This window comes from Oncorhynchus kisutch, linkage group LG17, assembly GCF_002021735.2.
Source record: "Oncorhynchus kisutch isolate 150728-3 linkage group LG17, Okis_V2, whole genome shotgun sequence".
Lineage (NCBI taxonomy): Eukaryota > Metazoa > Chordata > Actinopteri > Salmoniformes > Salmonidae > Oncorhynchus > Oncorhynchus kisutch.
In genome coordinates this window covers 77,990,178-78,001,635 of record NC_034190.2, presented here as the reverse complement: position 1 = coordinate 78,001,635, position 11,458 = coordinate 77,990,178, and the positions used below count along the sequence as shown (strand labels likewise).

At 42.1% G+C, this 11,458-nt stretch overlaps 1 pseudogene; it reads right to left on the bottom strand.

Annotated features, from left to right (window-relative positions):
* Positions 1-1,092: 1,092 nt before the first annotated feature.
* LOC109908349 (cytochrome P450 2K1-like) lies at positions 1,093-10,185 on the bottom strand (annotated as a pseudogene).
* Positions 10,186-11,458: the final 1,273 nt, after the last annotated feature.

Sequence of the window (11,458 nt, the reverse complement as noted above, 5' to 3'; positions counted from 1 at the left end):
TTGTTTGAGTGTTTGTCTCTAGATCAACATTGATGGTTTTAAACAAATGCCCCTCAGACATCATAAAGGTGTCAGCATCTAGGACAGCAAAACCCCTCCGAATGGTTTACAAAAGCTGCTTCAGTTCATTTTGGTCCAATCAGCTTTAAACCTCAGATCCTTGTAGCCAGGTATATATTCATATCATTCATGTCCATGGGCAGTGACAACATAGTTTTTCAGCATATTCCTGCAGTATGTTTGTCTAAAGTTGAGAGTTTAGTGTGTAATATACATTGGACCCAGACTTTCATCTCAGACCCTGCTCACAGCACACAACTGGTGAGGTGAAGGACTGAGGGTGATCCCCAGGGATGGTGTGAGGTCCAGATCCTCCTCTCTTACCCCGGGAGGAGGAGAGAAACAAAAGCGCTGCAGGAGGGAGGTGAAGAAAAGGAAGAGCTCCATCCTGGCCAGACTCTCTCCTAGACACACCCTACGACCTGGAAGAGGAAGATGAGGAAGACAGCATGAGGACAATAGAAAAGGAAGAGCTCTATCCTGGCCAGACTCTCTCCTAGACACACCCTACGACCTGGAAGAGGAAGATGAGGAAGACAGCATGAGGACAATAGAAAAGGAAGAGCTCCATCCTGGCCAGACTCTCTCCTAGACACACCCTACGACCTGGAAGAGGAAGATGAGGAAGACAGCATGAGGACAATAGAAAAGGAAGAGCTCCATCCTGGCCAGACTCTCTCCTAGACACACCCTACGACCTGGAAGAGGAAGATGAGGAAGACAGCATGAGGACAATAGAAAAGGAAGAGCTCCATCCTGGCCAGACTCTCTCCTAGACACACCCTACGACCTGGAAGAGGAAGATGAGGAAGACAGCATGAGGACAATAGAAAAGGAAGAGCTCCATCCTGGCCAGACTCTCTCCTAGACACACCCTACGACCTGGAAGAGGAAGATGAGGAAGACAGCATGAGGACAATAGAAAAGGAAGAGCTCCATCCTGGCCAGACTCTCTCCTAGACACACCCTACGACCTGGAAGAGGAAGATGAGGAAGACAGCATGAGGACAATAGAAAAGAAGAGCTCCATCCTGGCCAGACTCTCTCCTAGACACACCCTACGACCTGGAAGAGGAAGATGAGGAAGACAGCATGAGGACAATAGAAAAGGAAGAGCTCCATCCTGGCCAGACTCTCTCCTAGACACACCCTACGACCTGGAAGAGGAAGATGAGGAAGACAGCATGAGGACAATAGAAAAGGAAGAGCTCCATCCTGACCAGACTCTCTCCTAGACACACCCTACGACCTGGAAGAGGAAGATGAGGAAGACAGCATGAGGACAATAGAAAAGGAAGAGCTCCATCCTGACCAGACTCTCTCCTAGACACACCCTACGACCTGGAAGAGGAAGATGAGGAAGACTGCATGAGGACAATAGAAAAGGAAGAGCTCCATCCTGACCAGACTCTCTCCTAGACACACCCTACGACCTGGAAGAGGAAGATGAAGACAACATGAAGACAATAGATGTGTAGATTCCTATAATTGACAAATATCAATATTCCCACTGGGCACAAACGTCAATTCAATGTCTATTCCACATTGCTTCAATCTAATTTCCATCCCCTCAATTCTCTTTGAGCCAAAGCAATGAGGATATCAGGTTTAGTTAATTGAGCAACATAGAAGGATATCAAAATGTGTTAATTTACCAACATTGAAGGATATCAGAATTAGTTAATTGACCAACATAGAATGATATCAGAATTAGTTAATTGACCAACATAGAAGGATATCAGAATTAGTTAATTGACCACCATAGAAGGATATCAGAATTAGTTAATTGACCACCATAGAATGATATCAGAATTAGTTAATTGACCAACATAGAATGATATCAGAATTAGTTAATTGACCAACATTGAAGGATATCAGAATTAGTTAATTGACCAACATAGAATGATATCAGAATTAGTTAATTGACCAACATTGAAGGATATCAGAATTAGTTAATTGACCACCATAGAAGGATATCAGAATTTGTTAATTGACCACCATAGAAGGATATCAGATTTAGTTAATTGACCACCATAGAAGGATATCAGAATTAGTTAATTGACCACCATAGAAGGATATCAGAATTAGTTAATTGACCAAAATAGAAGGATGTCACAATTAGTTAATTGACCACCATAGAAGGATATCAGAATTAGTTAATTGACCACCATAGAAGGATATCAGAATTAGTTAATTGACCAACATAGAAGGATGTCACAATTAGTTAATTGACCACCATAGAAGGATATCAGAATTAGTTAATTGACCAACATAGAAGGATGTCAGAATTAGTTAATTGACCACCATAGAAGGATATCAGAATTAGTTAATTGACCACCATAGAAGGATGTCAGAATGATAGTGTTACTAAGGAAACACACAGTGGGACTCACCTGCAGAGAAGGGCATGAAGGCATCCTTCTTGACGAATCGACCTTCCTCATCCAGAAAGTGGTCGGGGTTAAAGGTGTGAGGGCTCTTCCATTCGCTCTCATCTCGCAGGACAGATGTCAGCAGAGGTAACACATCAGTCCCCTTTTTGATGAAGTATCCCTGGAAGGTGACGTCTTGGCTGGTGGTGTGAGGGATGGACATGGGTACAATGTTGGCCAGTCTTTGGGTCTCATGGATCACTGCATCAGTGTAGGGCAGGTTCTTCCTGTCCTCTACCAAGGCCTGACGACTTCCTATGACTCTGCTTATCTCCTCTTGGACCCGGTCTGGAATAAAAAGGAAGAGGAGGGATAAAGTTACTATAAAATCTGAATGATCTTCAGTCTGTATCTGTTCATTCACTTGGATTCAATTCAAAGACCTGTGGTTCAGGTGGGACATTTGCCAATGTTTACAGCGAGTAAAAGCGGAATTGTCTTACAGAACTGCAATCATACACTTTCTGTACAAAGGTCCTTCAAATCAGAATCACCTTTATTTGCCAAGTACATTTACAGATACTCAGAACTTTAATATGATGCTGCTAGTGACAGACAACATTTAGAGACAGAATACAGATAGAGGAGTTTGCACACGTTATGCAAGTGAGCTATAAGAGATTGAGTTGTGGATATACAGTGTATTCGGAAAGTATTCAGACCCCCTAACTTTTCCCACATTTTGTTACATTACAGCCTTATTCTAAAATTGATTAAATAAAAACATTTCCTCAATGTCCTCAATCTATACACAATACCCCATAATGACAAAGTGAAAACAGGTTTATAGATCTTTTTGTAAATGTATAAAAAAAAAAAAACATGAATACCTCATTTACATAAGTAATCAGACCCTTTACTATGAGAGCTCAGGTGCATCCTGTTTCACCCTTGAGATGCTTTTACAACTTGATTGGACCACAGTTGACAGTGCATGTCAGAGCAAATACCAAGCCATGAGGTTAAAGGAATTGTCAGGGTGGTGACCAAGAACTGATGGTCACTCTGACAGAGCTCCAGAGTACCTCTGTGTAGATGGGAGAATGTTCCAGAAGGACAACCATATCTGCAACACTCCACCAATTCGGTCTTTATGGTAGAGTGGCAGCCTCACGTCTGGAGGAAAACAGACACCTCTCATCACCTGGCCACAACCATCCCTACAGTGAAGCATGGTGGTGGCAGCGCCATGCTGTGGGGATGTTTTTGAGCGGCAGGGAAATTAGTCAGGATCGAGGAAAAGATGAATGGAGCAAAGTACAGAGAGATCCTTGATGAAAACCTGCTCCAGAGTGCTCAGGACCTCAGACTGGGGGCGAAGGTTCGCCTTCCAACAGGACAACGGCCCAAAGCAGACAGCCAAGACAATGCAGATGTGGCTTCGCGACAAGTCTCTGAAAGTCCTTGATTGGCCCAGCCAGAGCACGCACTTGAGCCCGATAGAACATCTCTGGAGAGACCTGAAAATAGCTGTGCACCGACGCTCCCCATCCAACCTGGCAGAGCTTGAGAGTATCTGCAGAGAAGAATGGGAGAAACTCCCAAAATACAGGTGTGCCAAGCTTGTAGCGTTATACCCAAGAAGAATCAAGGCTGTAGCCGCTGCCAAAGGTGCTTCAACAAAGTACAGAGCATAGTCTGTGATATTTCACTTTTTTGCAAAAATTTCTAAAAACCTGTTTTTGCTTTGTGATTATGGGGTATTGTGTGTAGATTGATGAGAAATAAAAACAATTGAATCAATTTTATAATAAGGCTGTAACGTAACAAAATGTGGAAGAAGTGAAGGGGTCTGAATACTTTCCAAATGCACTGTCTGAGGTATGTTTGTCAGGTGAGTGTGTGAGTATCAACTCTTACCCTGTATATCGGGGTACTTGGCCATGAGCAGCAGACCCCAGCGCAGGGTTGTCCCCGTGGTGTCGGTACCAGCACCAAACAGGTTGGCCACAGTGTGTATGAGATTCTCAGTGTGGTAATGAGAGTTCATGTTGCCTGATTCCTTTTAATAGATAAACAAACATGTTTCAGTAAACAAGAGCAGTTATTTCTAAATCATCTCCCACTGGACTCCCTAGTTATTCACTCCAAGAAACGACATGCTTATAACTGTAATAACGCTTTATACCTCCAGGGTCTGTTTTCAGACAAGGAACGAGTCCACAAAGCCTCTACACATCTGCGGGTTGAGAGTCTCCTTCAGCCCCCTCACCAGCTCCTTCATCTCCCCCTTGTTGTCGGCAATATTTTTCAAGATAAGTGTCTTGTTCTTCAGCAAGGGGCCCAACCATGGGAACATGTTGTACAACTTTAAATAAAAAGCAAAGCAAAAATGAGCTTCTATTTTGTCTGTATATATTATACTTGGACTAATTTAATCTAGTGTGTCTGTCATTGTTCTCAAAGTAAACATGATTAGCACGGTATCGTACCTGTATTGAAATAGATCCTCCGAGTCGGATGGACTCATTGGCTTGATCCACCGAGCGTCGGAACCGTGGATCAGAGTAGTCAAACCTGCTGCCGTACACAATGCTGCAGATGATGTTGGAGACAGCGTAATTCATTGCCTGGGTTGTGTCAAATGCTTTACCTGTGACAAAGAGCGAAAAACAGAACCGAAATGAGAAAAACTGAGAAAAGATTAAGACTTATTTTGTTTGTGTTATTGATATAAGAACTTTACCCTTGTGTTCTTCAAACACTTCAATCAAGTAGTGAACTTCCTCAATGATCTTCTCCTCGCTCGCTTTCTTGCCCATTCCAAAGTCTCTAAGGTTTGTAAGGGCAAAGCGTCTCATCTCTTTCCATGAATCTCCATTTGCAAATACAATACCTATTAAAAAGTAGAGTAGAACAATATTGTTCTGATGTCGTAGTTGAGTGACATTCTTAAAGGAATACAAATCCATTTTAAGAAGCACAGATTAATGGAAGTAGGAGGTTTCAAACTAAATCTGTTCTTTTCTTCATATTTTTATGAAGTCAGGAGAAAATAAAATATTTGTAAGATATTTGGGGTTGTTAGAGTCGGTTGAACACAGAAGAGCATCATGTACAGAACCAGTCAAAAGGTTGGACACACCTACTCATTCAACGCTTTTTCTTTATTTGTACTATTTTCTACATTCTAGAATAATAGTGAAGACATCAAAACTATTAAATAACACCAATGGAATCATGTAGGATCCAAAAAAAGTGTTAAACAAATCAAAATACATTTTATATTTGAGATTCTTCATTGTAGCCACACTTTGCCTTGCTGACAGCTTTGCACACTCTTGGCATTCTCTCAACCAGCTTCATGAGGTAGTCACCTGGAATGCAATTCAATTAACAAGTGTGCCTTGTTAAAAGTTCATTTGTAGAATTTCTTTCCTTCTTAATAAGTTTGAGCCAATCAGTTGTGTTGTGACATGGTATGGGTGGTATACAGAAGTCAGCCCTATTTGGTGAAATACCAAGTCCTTATTATGGCAGGAACAGCTCAAATAAGCAAGGAGAAATGACAGTCAATACGACACATTTCTTCAAGTGCAGTCGCAAAAACCATCAAGTGCTATGATGAAACTGTCTCTCATAAGGACTCCCACAGGAAAGGAAGACCTAGAGTTACCGCTGCTGCAGAGGTACCAGCCTCAGAAATTGCAGACCAAATAAATGCTCCACAGAGTTTATGTAACAGACACATCTAAACAGCAACTGTTCAGAGGAGACTGCCTGAATCAGCCCTTCATGGTCGATTTGCTGAAAAGAAACCACTATTAAAGGACACCAATAAGAAGAAGAAACTTGCTTGGGCCAAGAAACATGAGCAATGGACATTAAACCAGTAGAAATCGTTTCATTGGTCTGATTCCAAATTTGAGATGTTTGGTTCCAGGTGAATGGATGATTTTCCGCATGTGTGGTTCCCACCGTGAAGCATGGAGGAGGAGGTGTGAGTGTGTGTGGGTGCTTTGCTGGTGACACTGTCAGTGATTTATTTAGAATTCAAGGGACACTTAACCAGCATGGCTACCACAGCATTCTGCAGCGATACGCCATCCCATCTGGTTTAAGCTTAGCGGGACTATCATTTGTTTTTCAACAGGACAATGACAAAACACACTTCCAGGCTGTGTAAGGGCTATTTGACCATGAAGGAGAGTGATGGAGTGCCGCATCACATGGCCTCCACAGTCACCCGACCTCAATTCAATTGAGATAGTTTGGGATGACTTAGAATGAAGAGTGAAGGAAAAGCAGCCAACAATTGCTCAGCATATGTGGGAACTCCTTCAAGACTGTTGGAAAAGCATTCCAGGTGAAGCTGGATGAGAGAATGCAAAGAGTATGCAAAGGTGTCATCAAGGAAAAGGGTGGCTACTTTGAATAATCTCTTATATAAAATATATTCGGATTTTTATTAACACCTTTTTGGTTACTACATGATTCCATATGTGTTATTTCATAGTTTTGATGTCTTCATTATTATTCTACAATGTAGAACATAGTAAAAGAAATTAAGGAAATCCGTTGAAAGACTGGTACTGTATAATGTTGTTGGTTTTTACAGTATGGCACCAAGCATGCCTGCTTAACTGTCCATTGTCAAGGTTTGCAACGTAGTAGGCCTGAGAATCAGTTATCTGACATTACCGTGTCCTTTGTTTAATTCACTAAACAAATGATCGATGCCCCTGTCCCCAAACTCGTCTGCATGGTTGACCAGTGCTTGCTTGACTGTCTTGTATCCTGCGAGAACGACCACTTTTCTGGGTCCAATGTGAACTGTGAACACCGAGCCATATTTCTTGGACAGCTGTAGAACATAAAATAAGCCAAAAGACCAGGTTTAGACAGATCAAATCCTTTCCATTCAAATAAAAATGCCTCGTAAAATGTGAGCCTATGAACTTCTGAGGTCAGTGTTTGACAAACAAGATTATTGTGTTACCTTCCAGAAATGAATGACTGATCATGTAAATACCCAGCTAGCACATAATGTTCTGAGGAAGGAATTAAGGAATAACGTTCTTCATGGGAATTTCAGTACTTCAGCATAACATTTCCCATAGATATCCTCATGGTTCTATTAAAAATCATGTTCTTAAATTGTTCAAAGAGCGTTAAGAAACAACGTTCTTCTGTGGGAATTTCAGTACTTCCTCATATTGATTCGTACAGGTTTCCTCGTGGTTTTATTTAAAGTCATGTTCTCAAAATGTTCTGAGAACGTTTAGAAAACTTTCCATAAAAACCACAAGAAAACTTTAATAACATTCAGAGAATGTTCTAAGAATGTTACTTAAAAACATACATTTCATTCTCAGCATCAACAAAACTCTCTCTATCCTCTATCTTGTTAAGTGTGTTTGGGTGTGATTGGCTGCACCCACTAATTGACCACACCTGATCTTAATGAGTGCGTGTTTCCTTAGAGATGGGGTTTGTTTGAATACGCTACAATTAACAGATTTGTATGATTTTTTAAAACATGGCATGCTAGCTCCATCTTGGTGATGCTGTGAACTAATTCCATTGATAGAGAGCAGAGGGTTACAGGTTTGAATCTCACTGATGCTGTCACAATAAAAAATACATGTGTTTCATTATTAATGCCTTATGAAATGAAATTCCATGTGTCCTGTCTGTGCTCAAAACGTTCAAGAAAGCAACAAAGTCTTATTGAAACTTTCAGCTAAATTTATGCGGAAGTTATTAAAAACACAAAAAATAACCAACATTTTCTTCAAAATGTTCACTTCTCTTCTCAGAACATTTAACCCTGTGTTGTCTTAAGGGTACAAAATGACCTGCCACTATGTTTAACAACAGAGGAAACTCCAACTTGAAATGTGATGACTTTTCCTAAAGTGATCCCAACATTAGAAAAATTGAAACATTGCCTTTGTTAATATTTCCATGAAAGATGTACACCACCTGGGTACAAAGATTGTCTTAGGGTCATTTTTGATCCGGCAGATATAAAATCATTTACACACCACAAAACCAACAAAGACAAACACAATGAGAAATTGAGATGATGTGTGCTACTGATTGAACTCAGCCAGCAGCTCCTGAAGAGGAAGATCACCATGGTTGGCACAGTTAGAAAGAACAAGCCTAAGCTCCACCCTGCACTCCTCACAACAAGGGGGAGAGAGGCCTTCTACAAGCCTAAGCTCCACCCTGCACTCCTCGCAACAAGGGGTAGAGAGGCCTTCTACAAGCCTAAGCTCCACCCTGCACTTCTCGCAACAAGGGGAGGAGAGGCCTTCTACAAGCCTAAGCTCCACCCTGCACTTCTCGCAACAAGGGGAGGAGAGGCCTTCTCATCAAAGTTTGCCTTCACCCCCACCACCACTCTAGTTTCTTACCTCCCAAAGAGGAACAAGAATGTGGTCGTCCTGAGCACAATGCACAAAACTGCTGAGATCAGTGATCGTGAGGACAGGAAGCCAGCCATCATCCTGGACTACAACCACAACAAAGGAGGCGTGGACAACCTGGACAAGGTGATTGGAACTTACAGCTGCAGGAGGATGACTGCCCGCTGGCCCCTGGTCATCTTCCATAACATCATTGATGTGTCCTCATACAATGCCTTTGTGATATGAACAAGATCAACCCTACCTGGATGCCTGATAAGCAGAACAAGAGGCGGGTGCTCCTGGAGCAGTTAGAGGTGATTGATTTATGTTCCTCATGTACAGTATTTGTTTTGTATCTAGGATATTATTTTGTTATTTATAATTGTTGTTGTTTATACACCTTGTGGGTGGGGGCAATGGTTAAACAAATGGGAGAAGACTAGTATTTTGTAGTTGAACTCCTCATTGTACAGAATATAAGAATATATCACTATGTTTCCAAAACAGTTCAAGACTGTTGTTGTTTCCCTTCAATAAAATGCATTCAAATCTACTTTCTGTACATTTCTGCTACTTTCTTAGACTATACAGGTTCTATCTCTTGCTAAACATAATAAGTTAACACCTATGCAGTACCTTTAGCTAATAATAATAAAGCTCTACTTTAGTAAAGAAAACAATGATGACAGGTTTGTTGTAATACAAATGAGTGATGTCCACAGTGTCTTTCTGCATTGTGAAGAGGAAGAACCCAGATGTTCACAAAGTTTATGACGAATGACAGCTTGTTTCTTCATGCAAAATAGATTTGGGGTTTAAAATTCAATTGATCTACTTTATTTTAGGGGTTTAGTGAAGACGGGTCATTTTTTACCCTTAGGACAAGGGGAGGATACAGAATGTTAAGACTACACAAGGGTTAAAAAAAATATTATTTTTACCAGTCAGGAAACGTATGCTTCATTCCCACAAATAATGTGAAACAACAAACATATTTTCCACAACTTCCAATAAACCAAATGTGCTAGCTGGGTACTGTGAGTCAATATCTTGAAAGGAGGTACTTGAAATGGAATAGTTCAAGCAAGCAAGCCTTTGACTTATTAATATCTCACCTCACAGAGGGTCTGGTAGGGCCTTTTGAGATCCAGCTGGAGCATGTTACCAAGCAGGGGCAGCGGCCTGGGTCCTGGAGGCTCCTTCCCATGTTCCTCAGAGCTGGAACTAGAGGAGAGGAGGTAGAGGACGAGCAGAAACAGCACAGCCCCCAGCAGTGTCACCATGCTTGGAGCCTGGAGGAGAAGATCTTCCATAAGAGACATCTTCGATCGAAGCTCTTACACCTTACCCTGGGCTAAAAAGAGAGACCGCTTGTGCTCATACACAACAGTCACTCAACAGAGCTACCTGCCTATGGAGCTCTTCTTATGTAGAGGACAGGACCGCCTTGGGGGAGGAGCTAGGCATCTTGAGAAACAGAAGAATAGTAGTGCCAAGCCTGCACAACACATTCCCTGAAGATCATTGACTAAATTATAGCATGGTCTGATCATAATTTAATTATGTGGCGCACTGGTTAAGGGCGCTGTACTGCAGCGCCAGCTGTGCCATCAGAGTCCCTGGGTTCGCGCCCAGGCTCTGTCATAACTGGCCGTGACCGGGAGGTCTGTGGGGCGACGCACAATTGGCCTAGCGTCGTCCGGGTTAGGGAGGGCTTGGTCGGTAGGGATGTCCTTGTCTCATTGCGCACCAGTGACTCCTGTGGCGGGCCGGGCGCAGTGTGCGCTAACTAAGGTTGCCAGGTGCACGGTGTACCCTCCGGCGCATTGGTGCGGCTGGCTTCTGGGTTGGATGCACGCTGTGTTAAGAAGCAGTACGGCTGGTTGGGTTGTGTATCGCATGACTTTCAACCTTTGTCTCTCCCGAGCCCGTACGGGAGTTGTAGCGATGAGACAAAGATAGTAGCTACTACAACAATTGGATACCACGAAATTGGGGCGAAAAAGGGGTAAAATTCAAACAAAAACAAAAAACAAAAAAAAGCTCACTATGCCTGTCCTCATCCTGAGATATGTTCCTCTTTATTACACCCTCGTTAAAACACTGAATAGAACTGCAGACAAGGAGATAAAGAATGAGGAACAACCTGTTGGGGGGATTAGGCAATAGCTCTGTGTGTTTGCTTCGTCTGTAACAAGGTGCCTCCTACACCACTCTATGTAAATGCCAATGAGTATAGAAAGCTCTGAGCCAAACTACACATAGTAGAGGCAGACCACAGTTTTATGCAGTGTAAAGTTCACTACATAAAGGCTTCGTGTTTCTATTGGTCCTTCCCCACGTACTGGCCAATACCCTATAAAGTTTTAATTCCTGCAAAAAGCATTGAACTGCACATTTTACATTAAACCAATGAGTCAGTGGTTTGTTCTCTTCAACTGACATACGTTTCCTCTCTTGTGTTGTAACGCAAGACAAAACACTGTAAAAATGTATAGTTCATTGCTATATGCAGGAATTCATACGTATATGAGCACATTATCACAATTGATAGTTGTGTTACATCCGGCGCCGACAGAGATGACCGCCTCGCTTTGCGTTCTTAGGAAA